Source organism: Equus asinus, chromosome 5 (assembly GCF_041296235.1).
Source record: "Equus asinus isolate D_3611 breed Donkey chromosome 5, EquAss-T2T_v2, whole genome shotgun sequence".
Classification (NCBI taxonomy): domain Eukaryota; kingdom Metazoa; phylum Chordata; class Mammalia; order Perissodactyla; family Equidae; genus Equus; species Equus asinus.
In genome coordinates this window covers 16199568-16223676 of record NC_091794.1, presented here as the reverse complement: position 1 = coordinate 16223676, position 24109 = coordinate 16199568, and the positions used below count along the sequence as shown (strand labels likewise).

Sequence of the window (24109 nt, the reverse complement as noted above, 5' to 3'; positions counted from 1 at the left end):
AGTTTCCATTTGGCATGATAAAAAGAGTTTAGAAACAGGTAGTAGTGATGGTTGCACAACATTATGAATGCAATTAACACCATTGAATTGTACACTTTAAAATGATTAAAATGGTGAACTTTATGTTACATATATTTTACCATAATTTTTTAAAACATAGTGAATATAGTATAGTATAGTACAGTAGCTTCTCAATAAATTGGAGAATTAAATACTTAACCATCAGCAGAGACCATGCAGGCAATAGTTTGAATGCCTTGGACTATGGTCCTGCCAGATCTGGGATGTGAAAGGGGTTGTGGGAGGTAGGGAAGAGTTCAGATTTGCTTCCACCAACAGCTACTTCCTTGCTTGCAATTTTTGAGACAACTGCATTTTCCACAAATTCTTAGCTCTAACAATCTGAGAAGGAATTAGGGGAGAGATTACTTTATTCCCCGTGATTGTTTGGGAGACAGACATATGCTCATGGTTTCAGGTAAAGCTTACACAAAGCAAAATTTGCCCTTGTTAGATCATCCTCTTTTCGCCTCAGTTCCCCTCAGAATTTGAAGTGGTTTCACAAAGTGTTCTAAAATTGCTTAACTGTCTTTCTATGATGGCTACTTTCTTATGGCAATCTATACCAGCAGTTAAGGCTCAGGCTTGAAGCCAGGTACTCTGAGGTTTGAGTGAGTGATCATGAGCTGGTTACCCAATCTAGCACTTCAGGTTCTTGCTCTGCGAAATGAGGATCCCAATGCCTAGCTCACAAGGTATTGTAAAGTATAAAAGAAATACCGCGTATAAATGATTTGGGAAGGGGCTGCCGCATATCGAAGTGCTCAATAAATGGCAACTAATATTAGTTTTAGAGCACTATTACTTTCCTACCAAAGCCTATAAACATCTCTCTGTGCAATTTTAAATGAGGCAAGAATTATTTAAGTTTAGTTTCCAGGTATCTGTTGAATAAAATAGACCATTCCTTTCTCCATTCAAATATTTAATGGACACTTACTATGTGAATGGTATTCTGTTGTACAATTATGCCATCTTGTTTCATTCAACTGATGAAATGGGGGAAGGGAAGGGAAGAGAGGTGTGAATTGGAAAATAGCCATGACTGGAGTCACTGTAAGAATCAGATAAATTTCTAGAGCAATTAAAATCTTCCATGTAGCTTCTAGTGTCCAGATCAACCTATGTTACAAATGTTTTTGAAAAGTCAATATGACTATACCAACATCTTTAAATAGAGCACACTGCTTCCTGGGTATGACTAATTGTGATGACCAAGTCTGTTCTAACCCTCCTTAGTAAGAAATAAAACTCATTTTGGTACTGTTAATGATGATTACTCAATAGCTGGACCAGAAGACAAAGGAACACCTGTTTCAGTGTTCAAGTTGTGTAACACTACAATGGACTGCTTTTCCTTTAAGGACATACAGAAATAGCAAGAGAAAGATGCAGAATTGAACATACGAAGCCTTCTAGGTTCTGAGGGCATGCCATGAGTCCTCCTATCCTTGTTTAAATTTCTCCTACAAGGATTATTTCAAATTATCTTAAAACAGGTATTGTAGTAGCCAGTTTCATATGCTGATTGTTTCATATAACTGATTGTAATCAAATAATTGCTTTCCTTTAAAAATATTCCAATACCCTTCCGTGCTTCCTTACATCAAAATATTCTAAATCAAAGGCGTTAGACAATATTTACCCTAATTCTTCAATTCCTGCTCATAATAATGCAAAATGTACTTTCTCACACCACAGGGAAAACTCTCTTTTAATTTATCCATGTAATGAATTCAATAAATATTTGTGCAACCTTTAGTTATTGAGTGCCTACTCTGTGCCAGGGAGAAAACAGTAACATATTCTCCCACTGCCCCTCATAATAAGAGTAGAGGTAATAATATTACACTGTGAGTGATCATCAAGCTTCCACTTGAATGATTCCAGGGAGAGATAACTCACTATTTTTGAAGGATCAAACTCAGTATTAGCAAGCTTTAATTGTTAGAATGTTATTTCATATACTGAGCTGCGTATAGGTGAAGCTTAGTTCCAACATAACATCTGGCGTAGGTTTCCCTGCCAGGCAAAAATCAAGGACACTGCCAAAGCTATCCTGTACCTAATACAGAAGAGACATCTTTTGGCACAGTACAAAATTCCCTACAGAGTTTGCTTCCGGCTCCAGCTACTTCTCCACTCCCTTAAGCCTTCAGCATCTCTATGCTAGTAACACAGATTTATAAAATAAGTAAACTTTCATTTTATACTTTTTCCTTCATTTTGGACTTAGGTGTTGAGAAACTGACCACCTCAATCTCTTACAGAACCCATTCCAACTCTTATTTTACAGTAAGCTAATAATTGCCAAGCATAAGTTGACTTCCTAAAGAGAAGTAACAGGAAGAAAATTATGAGATCTTTATAAATGTTCTGTGATTCAAAAGAAAGGAAGTTGGTCCCAATGCTGGTATGGCTAATTAAGGTCCAACCAGACTGATTCTCCTGCAGATAACAGCTATAAACTTTGGACAATATACAAAAAATAAACTATCTGAAAGTAGTGGAGAGCAAATAGAAGCAGGTAGATTCGGGAGGAGTGTTGAAACTTATAAAAAGGAATGAGCATATGGTGAGTTTCCCTTTTTTAATGGTGTTGAGCTTGTAGGTAGGCTGCAGTCAGTAGCTGCTCAAAGCAGCTAAAACTCCAATAGAAAATTATAACCTATCTGTTCTGAAGAACCAGAGGACGTGTTGGAGAACCAAAGCCACTGGAAATTGAGGGCTGAATCCCAGAAAAGTAGGCACCAGAGTGAGGGAACCCTAAATTCCGTGTATAAGTTCTGCCTAAATCCCTGACTGACTCCCGAACCACACATCTATGGAGCAAACTCCAACTAAAGACAAAAGAAATGAATTTAGATTTCAGCTGCCACCTAAAAGACAAAGTTTGCATTTTTATTACAATCAGGTCAATTGCTTAATAAAACAACACCAGCAAAATAAACCTTTAGAACAATAAGACAGAATCTACACTTACCATTCACAATGTCAAGGATAAAATGCCAAATTACTCAACATAGAGGGAACCAGGAAAATGTGACTTATTCTCAAGAGAAAATAAATTAATAAAGAATAACTCCAAGATGACCCAAATGTTGGATCAGCAGTTGTTATAACTATGCTTGATGAGTTAAAGAAAATTATGATTGCAATGAATAAAATGATAGGAAATCTCAACAAAGAAGCAGAAACTATATTTTAAAAACCAAACGTAAATTAGAGAACTGAAAAATTAAACACTTTAAAAAATCACTGCATGAACTTAACAATGGAATGGAGATGACAAACAAAAGAATCAGTTAACTTGAAATGTCAATAGAAATTATCCAGTCTGAAGAAGTAAGAGAAAAAGAATTGGGATAAAAAAGAACAGAGCTTTCAGATATCCACGGCACAGTAGCAAGAGCTCAAACATACATATAATTAGAGTCTCTGAAGGAGAAAAGTGTCAAAAGGGGGTCATAAAAAATATTTGAAAAAATAATGGCCAAAATTTTCCCAATTTTGGTAAAAAAAAAATTTACAGACTCAACTTAAGGCAGATTGAACTCTAGGCAGAATGCATACAAAGAAAATTGTGTGCAATAGCATCACAGTCAAACTAGTGAACATCAAAGATGAAGAGAGAATCACTTTAAAGTCCTGAAAGAAAAATAGCTAATCCAGGATTCTATATTCAATAAAAATATTCCTTAAGAATGAAGGCAAAATAAAGAAACTTAAAGGAATTAATTGGCAGTAGACACACACTGTCAAAACGTAGACAGGAAGTTCTTCAGGTTAGAGGAAAATGGAACCAATGAAAATAAAATCTTCAGCAAAGAATGAAGAGCATCAGACATGGTTAATATCTGGTAAATATATAAGACTATTTATTCCTCTAATATCCTTAAAATACATAGAATTGTTTAAAGCGAAAACAGTAACATTAACTTGTTGGAGTTTATAGTGTATGTACCTGAAATACTTACAACTATAGCATAAAGGATATGAGTGGGAGTAAATGGACCTTTATGGTTGAAAGATTTCTATTGCATGTGAAGTGGGACAATATTAATTCTAAGTAGACAATGAAAAGTTACAGATGTATATTATAAACCCTGTAGCAACCAATAAAACGTAATACAAATAGGTAGAGGTAAAAAGCAAATAAGCAAATTAAAATGTACTTCTAAAAAGTATATAAATAATCCCAAAGAAAAAGATGATAGAGAAAAAATGTCTCCTTTGAAGGAGAAATTTCCCCAAAATGTTCTTGTTTCTTTCAGAATTCTCAAGGAAGAATGTTTTATCCACGAAACCAAAACCAACAGTAAAGAGAAAGCAATATAAAAGAAGAAAAGATTTCATGGAGAATTAAAACAAGCAAACCATTATTATGAGAATTAGAAACCGTCACCAAACAAATAAATAGATTGAATACTGCAGAAAATTGAAGGACAAAATTGGAAACATTGCAATTAGAGGAAACAGGAGTGATGGTGGCATTTTCGGGGGGAAGTATAAGAGGGCAGATCTAGGAGGTCCTATATAGGAATAATAATGATAATAATAATCCAGATCCTGTCTGAGAATCCTGGAAAGCAGGAGGGAGCAGAGGGACAACTTGAGCTACGATGCATCTCTGTGTCTGCTACTCAGAGAAAACTACCTGCAACACCTTATAACTAAAAGGATTGCTGTTCACTGTTTTAAAAAGTAATAATGCCAAATGTAATTCTTAAGTCAGAAAGATGATAAATAATCTAAAAGATAATGAGAAAAAATAATATGGATATAAAATCTCTGATTTTATTAATAAAATCTAGGATTTTGGAGAAGAGACAGGAAAGAATTAAATGGTTTTACCCAACACAGAGACTATCAATATATATTTTGTTTCTTTTTAAATAAAACCTGTGAGATACAATTTTATTTGAATATGACAGGAAGAACAAACTGAAAGGAAACATTAGCATCACTGAATTTTAGAAAATTATTTCTTTGAAACAGGAACTATTTCATCCAGAAATTTTTCTTTGAGGTAAAAAAAAAAAGATTAAGAAAAAATATTAAGAAAGTTAAGTGGTTGTGTGAGAGCTTTTGTTTCTTAAGGATCATAAGTTTAAGTTTCCAAGAAGTAATATTTCATTAGCTGTCTCTTACACATCTGAAGATCCCACTAAGGCTAAGCAGCAAGAACAAAAACGGGGTTTTTTGTCTTAAAAAAAGAACGAAGTTTGAAACTTTGGAGGAAATTAATAGGAATAGGCTGCACTGAAAAGAAAAATAGCCTATAAAAAAGACAAATTAGTTTCAGGAGACGAAAACTAAAGACACCACAGGAATATGATTAAATCTGGTAATTATGACTAGCCCAAAGAATCTACACATGAGTACAAAGCATCGGTTGGTCCTCTTCATCCTCCTGAAATATCTGAAATTTTGCTTCATTATTTCAGAAAGGGCTGCTCTTCCGTTTCCATTAATTGCTCAAATCATACAGTGCAATTTACTCCATTTTTATAACATGACATTCTCATATGCACTTAGTTTTCTCTGAATTTCTAATTGTCTCTCTTTGTTGTTGTGCTGCGGTTACTCTTCATTCATAGAGATACTTTACTGTCCCCCACCAATAGCATACTTTGTACTTCCAGGTCCTTCACGATCAATTCATAATATATATGCCTCTCTTTGAAGACATTTTCAGTGGATCTTCTGATTTTATATTATTATTTGGACTGTTTCATTTTAGGCCTGCTAATTAGGTGTTAAACCAGGAAATTTTTAAATCTCATTCAGGGATTAATTCCAATAGTTATTAACTCCCCATAATGGGGGGGGGGCGGAATCAGTCAAAAATGACCCAGAATTGATACAGATATTAAATTTGGCAGATAAGGACATTAAAATCATTATCACAACTGCATTCGTGACATTCAAAAAGTTAGGTAGAGGCATGCAAAAGCAAAAGGCATCCAAATTGAATTTCTAGACGTGAAACTACAATATGGGAGATGAAAACTGTTGGATGGGATTAATGGTAGGTTAGACATCACAGAAGAAAAAATTAGTGAACTTGGCATAAAAACAAACTATCAAAAATGAAACAGAATAAGAATTTTTAAATGCATATACATATAGAGAGAAACAGAGACAGAGAGAGAAAGAGAGAAAGAAATAAAAATCAACCAGATTGGAAAGAAATAAAACTGTCATTATTTTCAAACAATGTGATCATCTATGTATAAAATCCAAAATCTACAAAAAAAAAGCTGTTAGAACTAGTAAGTGCAAATAAATATTAGAACTAGTAAGTGTAAGATTACAAGATACAGATCAATATATAAAAAGCAATTGCATTTGTCTATACTAGCAACAATCAGAAATTGAAATTGTAAAATAATATTACTTATAATAGCCTTAAGAATATGAAATACTTAGAGATACGTTTGACGAAAGAAGTCAAAGACCTATACACTAAACACTGCAAAATATTGCTGAGAAAAACTAAGGAAAACCAAAATAAATGAAGAGTTATACCTTTGTTCATCCGTTGAAAGATTCACTATTGGTTTGTAGGGAAGACAGGAAGACCCTAAATTGATCTGTAGAATAAAGGCAATCCCAATCAAAATCCCTGCAGACTTTTTGGTAGAAAGTAAAAGCTGATTTTAAAGTTTGTGTGGAAATACAAAGTACCTAGAATAGCCAAACAACTTTGAAAAAGAAGAGCAAATTTAGAGAGTTATGACCCTACCTGATTTCAAGATTATACAGCTCCAGTACTCAAGACTGTGGTGTTGGTGTCAAGATAAACAAATAGATCAATGGAATGAAAGCAAGAGTCCAGAAATACAGATATGTGTATGGACACTCATTTCTCACCAGGGTGCAAAGGCAATCAGTGGAGAAAGAACAGCCTTTTCAACAAATGGTGGGAGAAAAAAATGTATAACCTTATGCAAGAAAATGAACTTCAATCCATGTCTTGCACCACAAACAAAAATTAACTCAAAATATATCATAGAACTAAATGTAAAACCGAATACTACGAAATTTCTAGAAGAAAATCTTTGTTTCTCATATAAGTTTCTTATGTAAGATAGCAAAACAATTTGATAAATGGACTTCAATGAAATTTAAAACTTTTGCTCTTCAAAAGACACTCAAGAGAATGAAAAAACAGACACATACTGGAAAGAATATGTTTGCAAAGCATATATCAAATAGTGGACTTGTATCCAGAATGTATAATGAACTCTCTAAACTCAACAAGAAAACAAATGCCCAATATAAAATGGGGGATAGGATTTGAATAGACACTCCACCAACACAAAGATATGTAGATGAAGCATGTGAAAATATGCTCAACACCATTATTCATTATAGACACACAAGTTAAAACCACAATAAGATATTGCTTCATATCTATCAGTATGATTAAAATTAAAAAGTCTGGTCGTATGAGCATCATAAGGATGTGGGGGAGGTGGGACATTATGCACTGTTGGTGGGTATGTGTATGTACATAACTGCCTTATTTGTAACAACCAAAAACTGGAAATGGATAAACAATGGAATACTACTCAGCATTAAAAAGAAATGTGCTATGGATACACAAAACAACATGAATGAATACAAGATAACCACACCAAGGGAAAGGCAAAAAGGAATCCATGCTGTATGACTCTGTTTAAATAAAATTCTTAACAATGCAAACTAATTCATAGTGACAGAAAGTAGAGCAGTGGCTGCCTGGCGACGGGGTTGGAGATAGAGAGGGATGGTTGGGAGGGGTTAGGAATGGGCACGAGGAAACTTTTGGGGGTGATGAATATGTTCACTATCTTCATCATAGTGATGTTTTCAAGGATGTCAAATTTATGTTAAAACTTAAATTGCATACTTTAAATATGTGCAGTTAGTCAATTATACTCCAATAAAAACAAAAAAAATCCTAGGGGTGATTACGAAACATAGTTAGCGTGAGCACACTGCATTCGTCCTGCCTCATGGATACCAATCTCTCCACCACGAGGCCATCCTGCTCAAAATGTGCTCTTGCTCCACAGCAACATTCTGAAGGTTACCTGGACAGTCTGAAGCACAAAGGGAATATTCCCTCCCTGGTTTTGCAAGACTTTTGTTCAAACAGCCTAAGGTTGCACAGTTTTGAAGTTTTGTGGGCATCTCCTTTATTTTAATCAGGCTGCTAAATCTTCTCAAACTTATGATCCAACCAACCATTCCCCCTAAGCTTTAGTCCCATAAGTATATGGTCAAGTCAGTTCACCCCACACTCTGCTTAGATCAATGGGTATTTTATATATGACTAAGATATTTTATAATTTTTAACTGTTTTATAGTGTTATAAATATACATGCTATTTATCCCTTGTGAATTCTAATTCCACCATCCAACAAGCAATATACTAGTTATCCCTCCCCACTTTGAATTAACTTCAAACCTGAAAGCAAAACTATCTAGATTTTCAACCACAAGGGCAATAACTTTTCAAGGTCACTTTATGTATTATTGTCTCTACTTGCCAGTCTCTGTTATCACATGAGTAATAAAGACTACTATAGAATTTAGTTACTTTGCTTAGCGGACCTGTGAACAATTGAAATATGTTCATGACATTATACATTTTATCGACTATGTGATTGCAGATGTTTCACATTGCCTCATTGTATTGGTCACACTTTGCGAGGGTGTCTCATCATCCTTGGACGTGCCTGGTGGGCCAGCACAACGTCAGCTTAGCATCATGTAACTAGACTAGGTCCGCACATTACTTGGCTTTCATTTTACAGAGATTTCTGAAAGCATCTTCCAGTTACTGCAAATAAGACAAAAATAAAATAAAAGTAACTTAAATGAAAGAATATTTTCCCCCTTAGAATTCAAGGAGTCTTCCTCTAGAAAAGATTTTCCTGGTATTTAGTAGCAGATTCATAAGCTCCTCCAACACCCCCCTTCCCTTCTCCCTGTTCCCCACAAGGCCTAAAGCACTTGACAGGCCTCCGGCTCAGCCTCAAGTGGTTCCTTTTGAAAGAAAAATCACTGATGAGTAGATTAGAGTGGATTGGAGATAGCTGCCTGGGGGAATTCCTCAGAACTGAGCACAGACAATCTTCCCCCAAGTCTTAGGAAAGTTGTTCCTCCCTCACTGGGGATGATTACCGAGAAGCAGATTTTGCTCTGAACGTTGATGATGAATGACTTGAAAGCAAGAAGAGACTTTGTTTTACTTGAATAATTTCAAAAGAAAAAAAAAATCTTTGCAATGTGCTCCAAGACTATGTCAGTCTTTCCTACGGAAGAAGGCAAGGTAGGAAATGACTTTCGTGAGGCAAGACAGCATGTCTGCCTTCAAAGGAACAGAGAAAAGCAGGTAGTAAGTCCAAGTTCATCACATGGAAACTCGATGACGGAGGGTACTATGGTTTTGTAAGATCAGAAATGCTGGCATTCCCGACATGTCTTTAGAGATGTGGAGGACAGAAAGTACATTGGATTCAGGATTCAGAGGGGACCTCCCAGGGCGTGCCTTCTGAAACACAACTAGACAGGGAAACCACCAGTTGGATGGAAACAGAAAGAGGAAACTGAGTCTAAAATACTGACTTGGATGAGGACAGTAATTACATTGGCTGTATCATTTGGGGATACGATTTAGGGCATGCTATCTTAGTCACCGAGGTGAACAGGGACAGAAACTGACTGACACCTTGACCATATTTTATTAATCAAAAATCAGAACACACGATCTGACAGATATGAATTTACTTATAGGACAGAATGTTTTAAATTAGAACTGACTAGGAGGCTCCAGAATGTACTGTGGCAAAGGAATAGGGTAAGAAGATAATGTCTTATCTACTCAGTGATCTCAACAAAAAAGCTAACTGAAACTGGTTCGCACATTCAAACTACGTGTGTATGTTCATTTATACACAGAAAAATTGAATATATGAAATTTAAGATGCTTAAGATTTCCTTTTCCAGTCTTTGATATTATGTCTCTCTATATTTTTAATGTATGAAGGACTCCAAGGTTTAGATCTGCATAAAGCCCCAGAAGGGGAGGTGAGAGTGTTAGGGAAAAATTCCAGGAGCCAGCCCGTGGCCGAGTGGTTAAGTTCACGCGATCTGCTTCAGCGGCCCAGGGTTTCTCTGGTTCGGATCCTGGGTGCGGACATGGCACCACTCATCAGGCCATGTTGAGACAGCATCCCACGTGGCACAACCGGAGGGACTTACAACTAGAATATGCAACCATGTACTGGGGGGCTTTGGGGAGAAGGAAAGAAAAATAAGAAGACTGGCAACAGATGTTAGCTCAGGAGCCAATCTTAAAAAATGAAAAAAAAGAGAGAGAGAAAGAGAAAAATTCCAATAGGAAACAAGGAAGGTATGTTTCTCCTCTCCCCCTCCCCACCCCACTTCTGTCCACCAAGCCATAAGAGGCTGTCATATGCAGAAGCGATGCTCTGTGTAGGCAGAGCTTGAGAAAGAGAAGTCCAGTATAGGCCTAGTTGACTCAGAGACCAAGTAGGATTGACTAGAAGAGGTAGGGAGAGGGAGCCACTCAAGCTGGGGAGACAGCCCTTCTCCAGTCAGGTCAGTCACTGTCTCAGACCCCATAAGCGAGCATTAACTGTTTGCTTCCTCTTCATTCCTCTTCTCACTTCAGTTATTCTAGCCCCAGCCACCGTAAGGAATCTAGCACAGTACTTCTCGAACTATATGTTATGAAAGTCTGGGTATTTTTTTAAAATTTCCAATCCATACATTGGATTGATGAAATGAAAAAGAAAAGGCATATAAGCCTGAAATTTAAATATCAAGTTCAGCAGATATAAAATTACTTTGTCAAATTGCTATAAATGTTTCTGAATGCTTATCCTCAACTGCTGTATTTATCTTGTCCCAGAACAGTAACAAAGTTCACCTACCGGCACCTCTTGGTAAACCACACTTTGAACCCTAGAGAATGATCTTTTGACAAGTGGAATAGGTGGGCATAAAATGTCATTAGGCAACCCTGGGTCTTAGGATTGGAAGCTCAACTAACATCTGTTGTAAAATAGTCACCCAGGAGAAGTGAGAGCTATGTGAGCCACTGAAGGAAAGTCTGATCTCCAATGGAAAACTGCGGATGGAGCAGAGATAGAAACAGGGAACAATAAAGAGAAAGAGATGTACTGGAGTTTGTAGAAAGAAATATACAGAAATTTATGACCTGCTTTGAAAATAAAAACAAGTATTATCAAGACATTGAGAGACTGAATACACAACTGGACAATGGCCAGACGGTACATAAAGATAAAACTTTGTCCTAAACCTGCAGCCACCTGCTCAGAAAACCAACCCTTCATTTACAATAAATGACCCAGGAAGCCAGCCTGCTGTAGGTCAGACTCGTGGAAGCCAGGCTGCCATCTCTAGTGACAACCCAGGAAGCTAAACGATAACTTATGCAACAATAGGCCAAAAATGGCTAGGACTTGATTAATAACTGACGGCTTCCCTAACTTATTCCCCACTTCCAATTTGGAACCAACCACAGAAAGCCAAATGTGCACCTTAGCCAATCACACAGGATGCCCTGCTTCTACTTATCCCACTTACGGCTTCCCACGACAACCACCTCCAATCGGGGCATCCCTGAAGCCTTGCCTCTTTTCACTATAAAGCTGCCTGCCTCTGAGTCCCTGCCAAAACATGAGGGATGGTGGCTGACTCCCATGCTGTAGCAAGCTCTGAATAAATAGCCTTTGGTTTTCTCATTTGGTTGGTCTTTGTTTATTTCCACAATATGCTTACTTTTGTCTGGAGAACTCAATGCTGTGATCAGGCTTCTGTAGGCATTTTAGAGAGCCCAGCACATTCTTAATAACCGAGCCCAACTCTGTCACTATTTTGGCAACTCCATTTCCCTCATGCCCACATCCAAACTGTCGGTAAGTCATGTCAACTTTATATCCAAAATGTAACCCAAATGTATTCGCTTCCCCCGCATCCCCAGTACCTCCACAGGAGTCCAAGGACCGCCAATGCACTTCTGGAATGCCACACTGGCCTCTTCACTGACCATGGCTTCTTCTCTTGCTACTACGGTGATCCATTTTCATATAGCAGCCAGAGGGATCTGCATATCAAATATATTATTTCTCTACTTAAGCCTTCAAATGGCTTCCATCCCACTTAGAATAAAATCCTAACTCCTGTACCATCTGGGATATTCCCTCTCCAGCCTCACCTCGTTCCACCCCTCCCGTCATTCACTGCACTCCAGTGACACTGGCCTTCTCAAATGTGCCAAACATGTTCCCATCTCAGGGCCTCGGCACCAGCTGTTCCCTCAGCCAGGAATGCACTTCCCCATGACCTTTGCATGGCTGGCTGCTTTTTGTCATTCATATCTGAGCTTAGCCATCACTTCTTCAGAGAAGCAAAGAGAGCACCTCCTCTATCATAGTCACCCATCACTATTACATCCCCTCGTTCGACCTCTCTGCATAATGCTCATTGCTACCTGAGGCTTTCCTTTGTTAGCTGGCTTTATTCCGTCTCCCTTATCAGAGCAGGGAACAGTCTGACATGATTATCCACTGTATCCTCACTCCTAAAACAGGCCTGGCAAAGAATTGATGCTCAGTAAGTACTTGTTGAACAAATGAATGAATGCATGCATGCATGAATGAATGAATGATTGAACTACCTGAGACTTTGGACTCTGGTAGGTGAAGCTATTCTCCCCTACCATTCCCTAGCTCAAACCTCATGCCTATGTACTTAACATCCAAGTCAAATCCCAGCTTCTCTGGAAAGTTTTCCTTTTCCACTCAGGTGATGTGATTGTCCTTCTTCCTCATGCACAGCTCTGTCTGAAGGGCTCATTTGGACTTGACCATATCCTGCCTTGAGGACTCTCCCTTGTAGCCTGCTGCCGAGTCCTGTTAAACTCTGCCCTTGCTTCTTAGCTTAGCACATGTTGCATGTTTACCCACCCAAACATACTTCTCTGAACCTCCCACAAAACAGTGCCGTGAACGTAGTGGAAACTCCGTAACTAATCTGTTGAATAAATTTTGAAAAATGCATATCAGGTAAAATTAGGATAACATGATGCTAAGTTGTGCAGGACCAAGCCAACAATGAACAAGATTAAAACAGAGGCCTCAAAGCACTTCCTCGGGGCCACATGAACTCCCTGTTGGTGTAAATGGCCCACGTTCTCAATGCCCATTCATTGGTTTGCTCTGTGCAAAGTCTATTTCATCTCTTTTTTCCTCTCTAGGATGCATTCTGTGCTCCAAAGGCGATGCTATGCGTGGATTGGGATAACATTCACTGAGGACAGGCTTATAAGCCCAGTGGGCAACCAGCCAGGAATTGCAGCTTGAATGACATTTTTTTGCTTGGCAAAGAATGAGTTGCTTCACCACCCCAGAGCTCAAACATCAGTTCACCAGGTTGGTGAAGGCTTCTTGCTATTTTATTGAAATTATGCTCCTGAAAACTCATATAGTAGTTGCTCCCCTAGAGTCTAGTTTGTGATACTGGCTCTTTCTAAAGTATGTAAAAGAGCTAAAATAATGTTTTTAGGAGTGAATTTTCAAAAAGGATCAGCAATTCCACAGGTTACTCCGGCTTTTTTCCCCATCTGCTGTGACAGCAGGTGTGATTTCACAAGCCCACTCCCATCAATCATCCTCTCCAACCTGTCTCTGGTGCCTGACAAGGTGTTTATGTGCATAACGTGGAAACCATCACTAGATCTTGTGAACAAATAAGCCTGCCTTTCGACAATACTCCGAAGGAAGACTTCCATGGAAACCTAGGCGCTGGGTTCAGGGGAGCGATTCATGTAATTGCCACAGTCTCACCTTTTTCCAGGGGTTGCAAACTCAAAGTCCTTCCCGGGCTGCTCCAATGAAAGTATGAAGTATCCCAGCGTGAAACAACAGAGCGGAGAAAGGCGCAGCCTAAATGGACAGTGCACGCTCCATCTAAACAGCGTCTGCATTCACTTTACATAAAAATGTGCTGGCTAAATCCAGGCTTCCACAGGCATACTGTGGCCACCAGTTTGCAATCTCTGTGCCTCTATTAAATTGGTATTTTAGCCTCAGACCCAAACACTTATGATTTTCAAAGGACCTTAGAATTCATAAAATTATGGACAACTGGAACCAGAAATAATCTTAGAAATTATTTATTCTAACTTCAACTTTTCTAAGTAAGGAAACTGAAGGCTGAAAGATTGATAAACCAGTCAAAAGGCACAGAGAAAGCATGTAGCAGAGAAGAGAAAACTCTAGCCTCCAACTCCAAGCCTGATGATCTTCCAGCTACTGGCCTTTGCTTTTCCTAATGTGTTGCTAACAACCTTACACTTCACGTTTGCTTAATATAAGTATTCCCTTTAAAGATTTATTGCACTAGTATTAATAAGAGTGAAGACTGAATAACAATAATTAACTAATTCATTAAATAAAAATGAATAATAGGGGCTGAATTAAAATGTTATATCAACTCAGTAAAAGAGAATTTAGTCATTAAAGATGATAAAAGTAATGTAAACTGTGTATTATTGGCAATTATTTTACATGGTAAACAGACTACAAAAATAAGATTTCAACTATGTAAAAGTATGTGCACATGTGGACAAAGACTAGAATGAAATTTGCAAAATAAAATTAATTAGAGTGGCATGATTGTTGTTACTCTTTTTGAAATCACTTTAATGCTGTTATAATATTCTTTAGAGCGTTTTAATGGTTCTCTTTAACATGGGGGTTCATTTTAATCTCAAGGGCAGCCGTTTGCCATTTTGTTGATAGCAAAACCCCATATTTTGTTCAGATATCCAGTCTCTTCCCTTGTGACTCAGGGGAATGTCCTGATAAATCTGTCAATAGCAGTGTTCCCATTCCTTTTGCTACTGACTGGTTCAAGTATGGACACATGATGTAAATCTGGCAAATAAAACAGAAAGAGAATTTGCTGAAGGACTCCTGGGAAAGGGTTTCCTCAATCTTGAAAACAGGTCCCTTTCTCCACCTCTGGATGTTGTTGTGATAGTATGAAGACCTGGAGCTGCAGCAGCCCTCTTGTGACCAAGAGGCAAGGCAACCTGAGCAAGACCTATATGCTGAGATTAGCAGGGCAGAAAGATAGAAATCATCCCTAATGAATTGGTGCAAAGTCACCTATCCCTGGACTTCTCATGTGAGATAATCAACCTTATCATTTAATTCAGTTGAGAAGCAGATTTTCTGTTGTTTGCCAAAGCCACAGCCAAAATAGTAAACTTGATTCTCCCCCTTGTATTTTGGAAAGCACACTTGGATAACTTTATGGAGAAGGAAGTACACTCACATATTTTCTTCTCCTTTTCTCTTCCTAAGGCATAGGCAGCACGACTACATTGAAATTCTCTAGTGTCTTATTTCAGGGGTGTGGTCAGGATGGATATAAGCAGAATCCATTTCCACAAGCTACCAATTACGGTTCTACTAAGTACCCTAATATGACCAGAACCTGATGACCATCAGCACTTTTATCTGGCATCCTTAAAACATAAGAGAGTTGGAACCAGCTTGAGAGATAAATCCCCTCTTAAGAGAAAAGAAGACAGGAAAGAGGAGGAAATGGGCATTTCTAGGAACAGGGACGCCATCCCAATCAATCTGAATTTTTTAACTGCCCCAAGAGTTCTAGTGACACAAAAGGCCTTTTTTTGGATGGTTGTATTTGTCCTTTTCAAACCAGCTACTTTGTAATAATTTGTCATTTTTCTTTATTCTGGAAGTGACCATATTTCAATCACAGCAATACAGTAGGATATCTGGACATCAATGACAAGTTTGCCAAGGGGCTGTGGAGGGAACAAAATCTACCACTGAATGCAAGATTATTGTCATTAACATACATAGTCCTGCAAGCCCTGTCTGCTGGGGAGAAGCGACCTTTTGAGGATTAGAAAATATAACCTGTAGAGAACTGGCTGCAGATAGACTTTACACATGCTGAGGATCTTGAAAAACCAGGTATGAAGATAAAGGCACTCCTGTGTGCTCTAGGGCAGGGATCAAACCATTATAAAGGCACTTACCCAAGAGAAGCATGGCATGTGAGCACTCAAACCCCAACTTATGGCAACAATAATAATAGTCCACTTCTAATCATAGAGAACATTTCCTCCTGGGAAATCCTAAAAGGCTTTAAAACTTTGTGGGTTTTTTTGCAAAATGAATATATATATGTATATTTAGGCAATGCACAATCACAGCCTATTCTGTGATAGAATGTTGTCAACTATAAAAAAGTTGAAGTATCTCTCCTACCCTTCCATTTTATTCCCCCAGAATGTCCCTAGGCCCCTAGAGTAAAATAGTTGTAACATGCCCCCTACACTGGGTCTCTAGGCCTCCTCTGGGCTCCCAGATTCTTGCTCTCCCAGCCATTTCTACTTCTGTTGTAACACTTCTCCATCTCTCTCATCTTCCACCCCACATGTACAGCCTCCCGATTTCTAGGGGGGCAATAAAAGCAAATGGAAAATAAATAATAAGTTCTTTGTCTAGTGTCTATAACTGCATCTGTTTTACAGGCTTGTTCTTTACACCAGTGCTTCTCAAATTTTGATGAATAACCTGGGCATCTTTTAAGATGTAGATTTTCGATACAGTAAGTCTGGGGGAGTGGGGGCAAGATTCTTTTCTAACAAATTCCAAAATGAAGCTGATCCTGCTGGTCCTGGTTCATGATCCGTACTTTGATTAACTAGGTTTTATAAAATTTGCAAGATAGACAGGATCTGAGACTCAAACAAAACACACTATATAATTAAATGGCAGTTGCTTCAAAAGGTGATGGGATTTGATAGAATTTGAGATGTGCTCTTTCTGAACACTAAATATGATAAGTTCTGGAAAGATTAAGTCTCAATGTAATTATGTAGCAATAGCTACATAATAAAATTATTGGTTTAAGATAATATCAAACATTTATTTTGATCATGAATCTGAAATTTGAGCAGAACATTGTAGGATAGCTCACATGGCACCAACCAGTACAGCTCAGTTGGAGATTTGAGGAGTCACTTTCAAAAGGACTCACTCCTAAGGCTGGCAAGTTGATGCTGGTTTTCAGACAGAAGAGACAACTGTCTTAGTTCCTCTCCATGTGGGCCCCTCCAGGGACTGCTTGGGCTTTCTCATAGTGTGGTGACTGAGTTGCAAAAGCAAGTGTCTCAAGAGAACAAAATAGAAGTACATAACATCTTTATGGCCTGGTCTTAGGAATCACATAGCATCATTTCCCCCATACTCCATTGGTTGAGACAGTTACAAAGACCTACAAGTTTCAAGAAGAGGGATATAAGACTCTACCTCCTGATGGTGGAGTGTCAGGGTTCTAGAGGAGCATGAGAAATAAGAGATATAATTGTGGTCATCTTTGGAAAATACAGTCTTCCATATTTATCAATCCAAAATCCTTTTTGAACAAATAATAAATTAATTAAGATACAAATTTCTATAATTCTAGCCCATCCCTATTTCCATTTATATGTATTTTGGGGAAGAAGAAATACAGAATAAATTGGAAGAAATTAAGGAAAAGGTAGTAGAATAAGAGATTATTTGATGGAGGGTGGGAAAAATATATGTAGAAAAGTGAAGGGAGAAGAAAAGGGAAGTAAGATGCAAGCACACGGAAAAGTAGAGGTAAATGTGAAGATAAAACTCACTTATTTACTTCCTTCCCTACTCTTCCTCTGCTACCTGTGAAAGAGTGGAGTGGGTACCAATCTGATTTGTTGAGAAGCCTCCTCTGTTATTTGCTGCCATTCTCTGATAGAAAAAAAGCAAGATTGGAGCCTACTATTGGACAATAACAAATGAACTGAGCTATTTTTCTCTTTCAATAAATTTATTACATCAGCGAAGTGAATTCAAACATAAAACCTAGAGCTTTCTCAGACAGTTCTCATCTCTGGCAAGACAACAGTGTCATCGGAGAGGAATGAGGGCTGGGGTTGGGAAGAAGCAATCACACTGCCTGGTCCACTTACTGCATTTGCTAACTTACATTTGCACCTTATAACTGGAGATCTGATTCCAGTGACAAGCACACCAAGGGGCTATTCTTTGGACTAGATATGTATCCATGCAGTTTGAGATTATCATGATGATCAAATCTATTGATTCCCAGTGAGAAAGGCTGGTTATGGTGAGACGTGGAAACAAAATATTGCTCTGTTCATACAGAGCCCTGCAAATTGGCTCCCCACACTACCTCATTTGGTCTCCACATTGTCCTGCTGGGTGTGAGCTCTGTGGACGTTTAAAGTGGTGTGAGAAAGTCATGTTTCACTCAATGTTTGGTGCTGAAGGCAAGATTCCTGTGATGAAACCAAAGAATTGCTACCCTGGAGAAGCATTTCAAAGACTAGAAGGGAATATTTCCACCACAAACCTCTCATTAATTCCCTTTTTTAAAAAATTTGGTGAGGAAGATTGGCCCTGAGCTAACATCTCTGCCAATCTTCCTCTATTTTGTATGTGGGATGCCACCACAGCATAGCTTGATGAGTGGTGTGTAGGTCCACACCTGGGATGCAAACCTGTGAACCCTGGGCCACTGAAGTGGAGCATGTGAACTTAAACATTGCACCAATGGGCTGCCCCACATTACTTCCCTTTCAAACAAAACCACTGAGCATGCCTATGTATCAGAAACCAACCACCACCTAACTCTTGCTCTCACCCTCCCACCTTAGGTTCAAAGGATAAAGACTTCCCTGATGAAGCACCGTCAGCTGGTACACGAGAATGTTCAAGTCATGCTATTGAGACAGGTTCATGGAAGGAAGATAAGAAAAATGATCTGTATTCTTCTTGATTTCTGCCCAAGCATGTCTGTTCTGTAGGCGTCCTGGAGTTCTTCCCAGAAGGCAGATCTCAAAATCTTCAACGCCAATCATGAATAAGAGTTTCACTTACTCACAAGAACAAAACTTGTTCAGTGTTGTAAGTATGAATGAAAAGTGCCAGATTAAAAGGAACAACTGCTGAGCTTCACCCCACTGATGTCCTGAGAGAAAGGACCACCTCATTTCCCACTCCACTTCCATTCTCTACACCAATCCCTCCCCATTTACCAAGGCAGTCAAGGAGTCTACGAGAGAGACAGCTGGGTCAAGACAGAGTTGACTGCCTAGATGTGTGACTTTGGGCATGTCAGTTAATTTCTCTATCTGTTGTTCCTATATAGAATGAAAATAAGAGTGTTTGTCCCTCTTTGTCTTCATTGGAACTTTGCCAAAATAAAGGCATTACAAAAATGCTGAGAAAAATTCTACAAGCAACATTTATAGCTGCCCTGTGAGGATACATCATGTGATCTCAAGGCAAAAAGTCTAGAAATATGGCCTTTCCTGATACATTTATGCATTATCAGGGCACAATTATCATTAGACATGATATCTTCAAATGTCAAAAAAAATAAACATAGGATACTCAAAGTTGGAATCATGATGATGAAAATGAGCAATTAAGACCTTGAACTCCTTAATATGCCTCTACTTCATTCTACTCGCACACTCTCTGCTTTTACATGTCAGACATACCAACCCTTAACAGTGCATATTCTCTTGGTCCCCTAACCCAAGGGGTGAAGAGCCTGGGAGTTCACACTCAAGCTGAGAGTTCCAGTCTTAAGGCATGTTTGATGTAGTTATGTCACATAACCATACATTTACACCCTATAAGTTGTGAGCAAACTTGGATATGCCACCTAACCTCTCCAGGCTTCTGTATTAGTTTTCTAGGACATAACAAAATACCACAGATTGGTTGGCTTAAACAACATAAATTAATTTTATCACAGCTGGAGGATAGAAGTTCAAGGTCAACGTGTCGGCAGGTCTTGGCTTGCAGATGTCTGCCTTCTTGCTGTGTCCTCACATGGCCTTTTCTCTGTGTGTGTCTCCCTGATGTCTCTTTCTCTTCTTATAAGGACACCAGCCAGGCTGGGTTAGGGCCCACCATAATGGCCTCAGTTTAACTTAATCACTTGTTTAAAAACCTTATCTCCAAATATAGCCACATTCTGAGGTTAAGTCTTCAGTATATGAATTTGGGGGAATAATTCAATCCATAACAACCTCTGTAAACATGAGCATCATAAATATTTATGTAAGATGTAGACAAGAACATGAATTATAAAATGCTTTATAAATTATAAGTCACCATACAAATGTATCTTTGATATCATCATTTTTGTCATTACAATTATTATTCTCTATGACATATTATCAGTCTCCAGGGAAATCTAAATTTTCCACCTTTGGAAGAATTATAGCATAGTGGTTAAGAGAACTTGCTCCAGAACTGATATGTCTAGATCCAAACCCTGGCTCCACTTGTAGCTGCGTGACCTTCAGAAATTATCTTAACTGCTCTAAGCTCAATTTCTCTATCAATAAATTAGGGATGTAAATATAGCATCTACCTTTTAGGGTTGTTGAAAGGATTGAAAGAGAGAATGCATTAAAATGACTGGCTAATAGTACATGCTCAATAAATGATGGTTGTTCTTATTAATAGCAGTATTTAGACCTTGTTGCTGCTGCTGCCTCTTTCTCAGCCAGCAGAGGTCTCCATCATAGTCAAACTAGGACTAGCTTCCCTATGACAGTCTGCACTGCAGCTGCCAAGCACATCCACTGTTGGCAGAGAAAGTAGTGAAAGAATTACCACCCTGTCTGAAGGAAGGAGAAGAAATAGAAAACAAGAGAACACGGAATAGTTAGATTTTATAGTAAAATGTTAAAGTAACAGGTGAGCATGAATTAAGATTGTCTAAGTTCTAGTGTTGCTTCAGAAACTGACTTTCACTGACAGTGCCCTTAGTTGCATCTCACTTTAGCCAGTTCTCAAGTTGAGTTAAGAAAAATTATTCACATCTACCTCAGAGGAGCAGTAAGAATGAATCAGAAAATGTTTTTTTTTAAGTCCTCTGAAAACAAAGAGTTCTGTTAAATAAACATTTAACATTTCTCACATTATTAAGCTTATTTCATCTTTATCACCAGTTATACTCCATGCCTCAGTTTTGCTTCAACTGTAAAATATTTCCTTGAAGCTTCTTTTCCCAGACAGGCTTACACCTCCAACTTCAATTATTCTGTCAATTGTGCTTTAAATTGTACTGACTTATATTAACCACTTGTGGTATCAATTTGTTGATCTGTTCCTTCTTTTGAACCAATCATCTCTACACCCACCAAAAGCTGGAAAGACAATTAAACTGAGGAATGTGAGGGTTATTCAAGAGAAATTAAAGCATAAAAGTACATACAGTGGAAAAACTGGGATTAAAAAGAGTACTGAGGGAAAAATACACATGTACTAAAAAGCAAAGCACAGAGCAGATAGAGGCACAGAGGGAAAACAGGAGAGCAAGGTAGAAAACAGATCCTGCTTCTGCATGTTCGTTCTCTCTTTCAGCACCAAGGACAGAGCCTCTGAAGGGCTGACCCAAGCAACGTTCAGTATAGGGTTCCTCCCAAACCCTCTAGAGAAAAAGGATGCATTCAAAAGCAGCTATGAAACATGCAGTAAGGTCTAATAGGGAAGCTGGAAGAGCAGCACACAACTGATTTCACCTTCGAGGCAAAAATGGGTGGTTTTCTTTCTGTTCATTTCCATAGTTTCTGCATCCTGGGAAAGGCAAAGTTTGCTTTGCTTGGGTATGTCTTCTGTCAGTAAATGGCCGCAGGAGCTGAGGTGCTAAACTCCACGGTCTCCAGAAATAAGACGAAATTTTCAGGGTAAGTAATTTTTATTTTTATTTCTAATTTTATACGGTGTGTTTTCCTGGAAGGTATTTAATCAGTTTGGGGTTCTGTGGTTCTCTAAAAACATGCTTTAAAACTCCGTACCCACTCTTATTTAAAAACCTGAAACCCTGAGGAAACTGTTTTCACTTTTCCTCATTTTTTACACGGTAAAAACCTGTTCTCTGTCTCTTTTTTCCCCAAAAATTAGATCCTCATGGGCTCTAGAAGCTGTATCAAGGCAGAATTGAAAGATGGAAAATAAAAAGCTGTTACTATTCCTGGATTTGTATGGAAGTTGATTGTATTCCTCTTAAAGGTTTTGCTTAATTGTAAGGGTCTGTTATTTTAAACTCCCCAATTCAGCACCCTGGTAATCCAGGGCTGAGGGTTTGAAGAAGCACTGTTTTCAATGGTCTATTTAAAGTCAGGCTGTTTCCAAGTCAGAATCTAATTATTCCCAACAGATATGCCGTACTTGAGATGATGATTGTGTATGTTTTCTTTAATAATGGCATATGATTTTGAGGGTATTGTTGTTTTTTAATTGCAGGACTTTCCTTACTTACTGTAGGTTATTGGGTCAATGGAAGTTGCTGCAATTAGACATTTGTTCCAGTTCATGCATTTAGTTTAATCGAATACTATCAAAATGCACACACAAATGATAATGCAGCAATAACAAAGTGGAACTTGGGTTCTAAACTCATTCTGCATGCCTGTTTGCACTTTATAGGTGAAGCCCTTTGCTTACTGATACTAAAAGGTCAGTAAGATGTCGCTTCTTGTGTAAGAGGGAAAAATCACCATTTGACACAGCATCAGGATCTCTTGTAGCCAAACAGAAGCAGACACAATGTGAGAAGACTCTTACTCAGACATTTGTTTATTTATAGTTAAACATTCTCAAGAATCTGCATTGCTAGCAGTGAGCAGGGGTGTTGAGCAAAGAAAACACTGACAGTATCCAAACGAATGCATGGTATTAAAGCATCTATATGGAAGACTGCTTTTTATGGAACATGAATTAAAGCAAATAACAAATAGATTTCACTCAATATTAAATTCAATTTCTAATGCATTAAAGTTTGTCGTCGATTTACATTTGCTTATTGATTGACTGACTGATCCATTGAGTTTCTCATTTTATCTCTGACTAGAATGGTAGGATGCTTAGAGATTGTGACGGAAAGTGAGGGTGCTCTGCTTTACTGGGCAGGTTTAATTAGGGAAAAAGGTACATTACCTTAGCTAGTGGATCTCAGTAACCAGCTACAGTTTTTCTCTGTACATTTGCCAACAATGTAAATGTGCCCAAATATATAAATATGGTATGTATTTCAATGCACTTGTGAGTCTTCACTAGGAAAATAAACCAGACAGCAATTTTCAAGAATAAAGTGCCATAGAAATGCTAAAGACTACCTCTAATAATAATGATAATGTAACACCCACTGTTTCTATGTGCAGTGTGCACCCGCATTGACTTCACTGAGCTTGGTCAGGTGATGTGCACAAGATACTTGGAAAAAGTGAGGTTTTAAAATTAGTCCCCACTTCAGGTTTGTCTTCCTCACCCCAAAAGTGGAGTAGTTAAGAACATGAGCTCTGGAAACAGACAGATCTTGGGATGAATCAGCTCCATCATTTAGTGATGTATGACCCCAGCAAGATACTTAACCTTTCTGTTACTTTCTTCATCTGAAAAAATGGGGATAATAGTAGCACCTACTTCCTTTATCAAGTTCTTGTGAGATTTAAATATGGTGATGCTTATAAATGTTAGCTATAATTATTCATTTTGGGGGGCAATATAGCAAGTCTGCACTGAAGCCCAAAATCAGAGGAGGTCTGGAAACTAGAGGTCAGGAACTGAGTGTTTAGAGACAGCACAAGACAGGGATCCATGATACAAGTGATTTGATCATGGAACGCTGCTACTAAGGTATTTTGTTCTGGGTTTAGGAAAAACCATTTCTACCTGAAATGACTGCTCACATCAACTTCTACCCCCAGCACAGACACATTAAATAAGCACAAGTTTTGGATTTAGGGAGACTGAGAATAAGCTGGGCTCAACACAGTCCCTAACACATTGTGTAATCTTCAGAAAGTTATTGAACCTCTGTCTCAGTTTTTCTAATCTATCAAAGGAGGATATCCATATCCCCCTTTGGGGATGCTATAAATATTAAAATG

The 24109-nt window shown here is 38.2% G+C and overlaps 1 protein-coding gene across 1 annotated transcript in view; it reads left to right on the top strand.

Moving 5' to 3' along the window:
* Positions 1 to 21572: 21572 nt before the first annotated feature.
* DRD3 (dopamine receptor D3) overlaps positions 21573 to 24109 on the top strand; it is a 42095-nt gene continuing 39558 nt past the window's right edge. The window contains exon 1 of the mRNA XM_070508866.1: positions 21573 to 21904. The gene's annotated coding sequence lies outside the window, so the exon portion shown is untranslated. The remainder of the gene's footprint in view (positions 21905 to 24109) is intronic.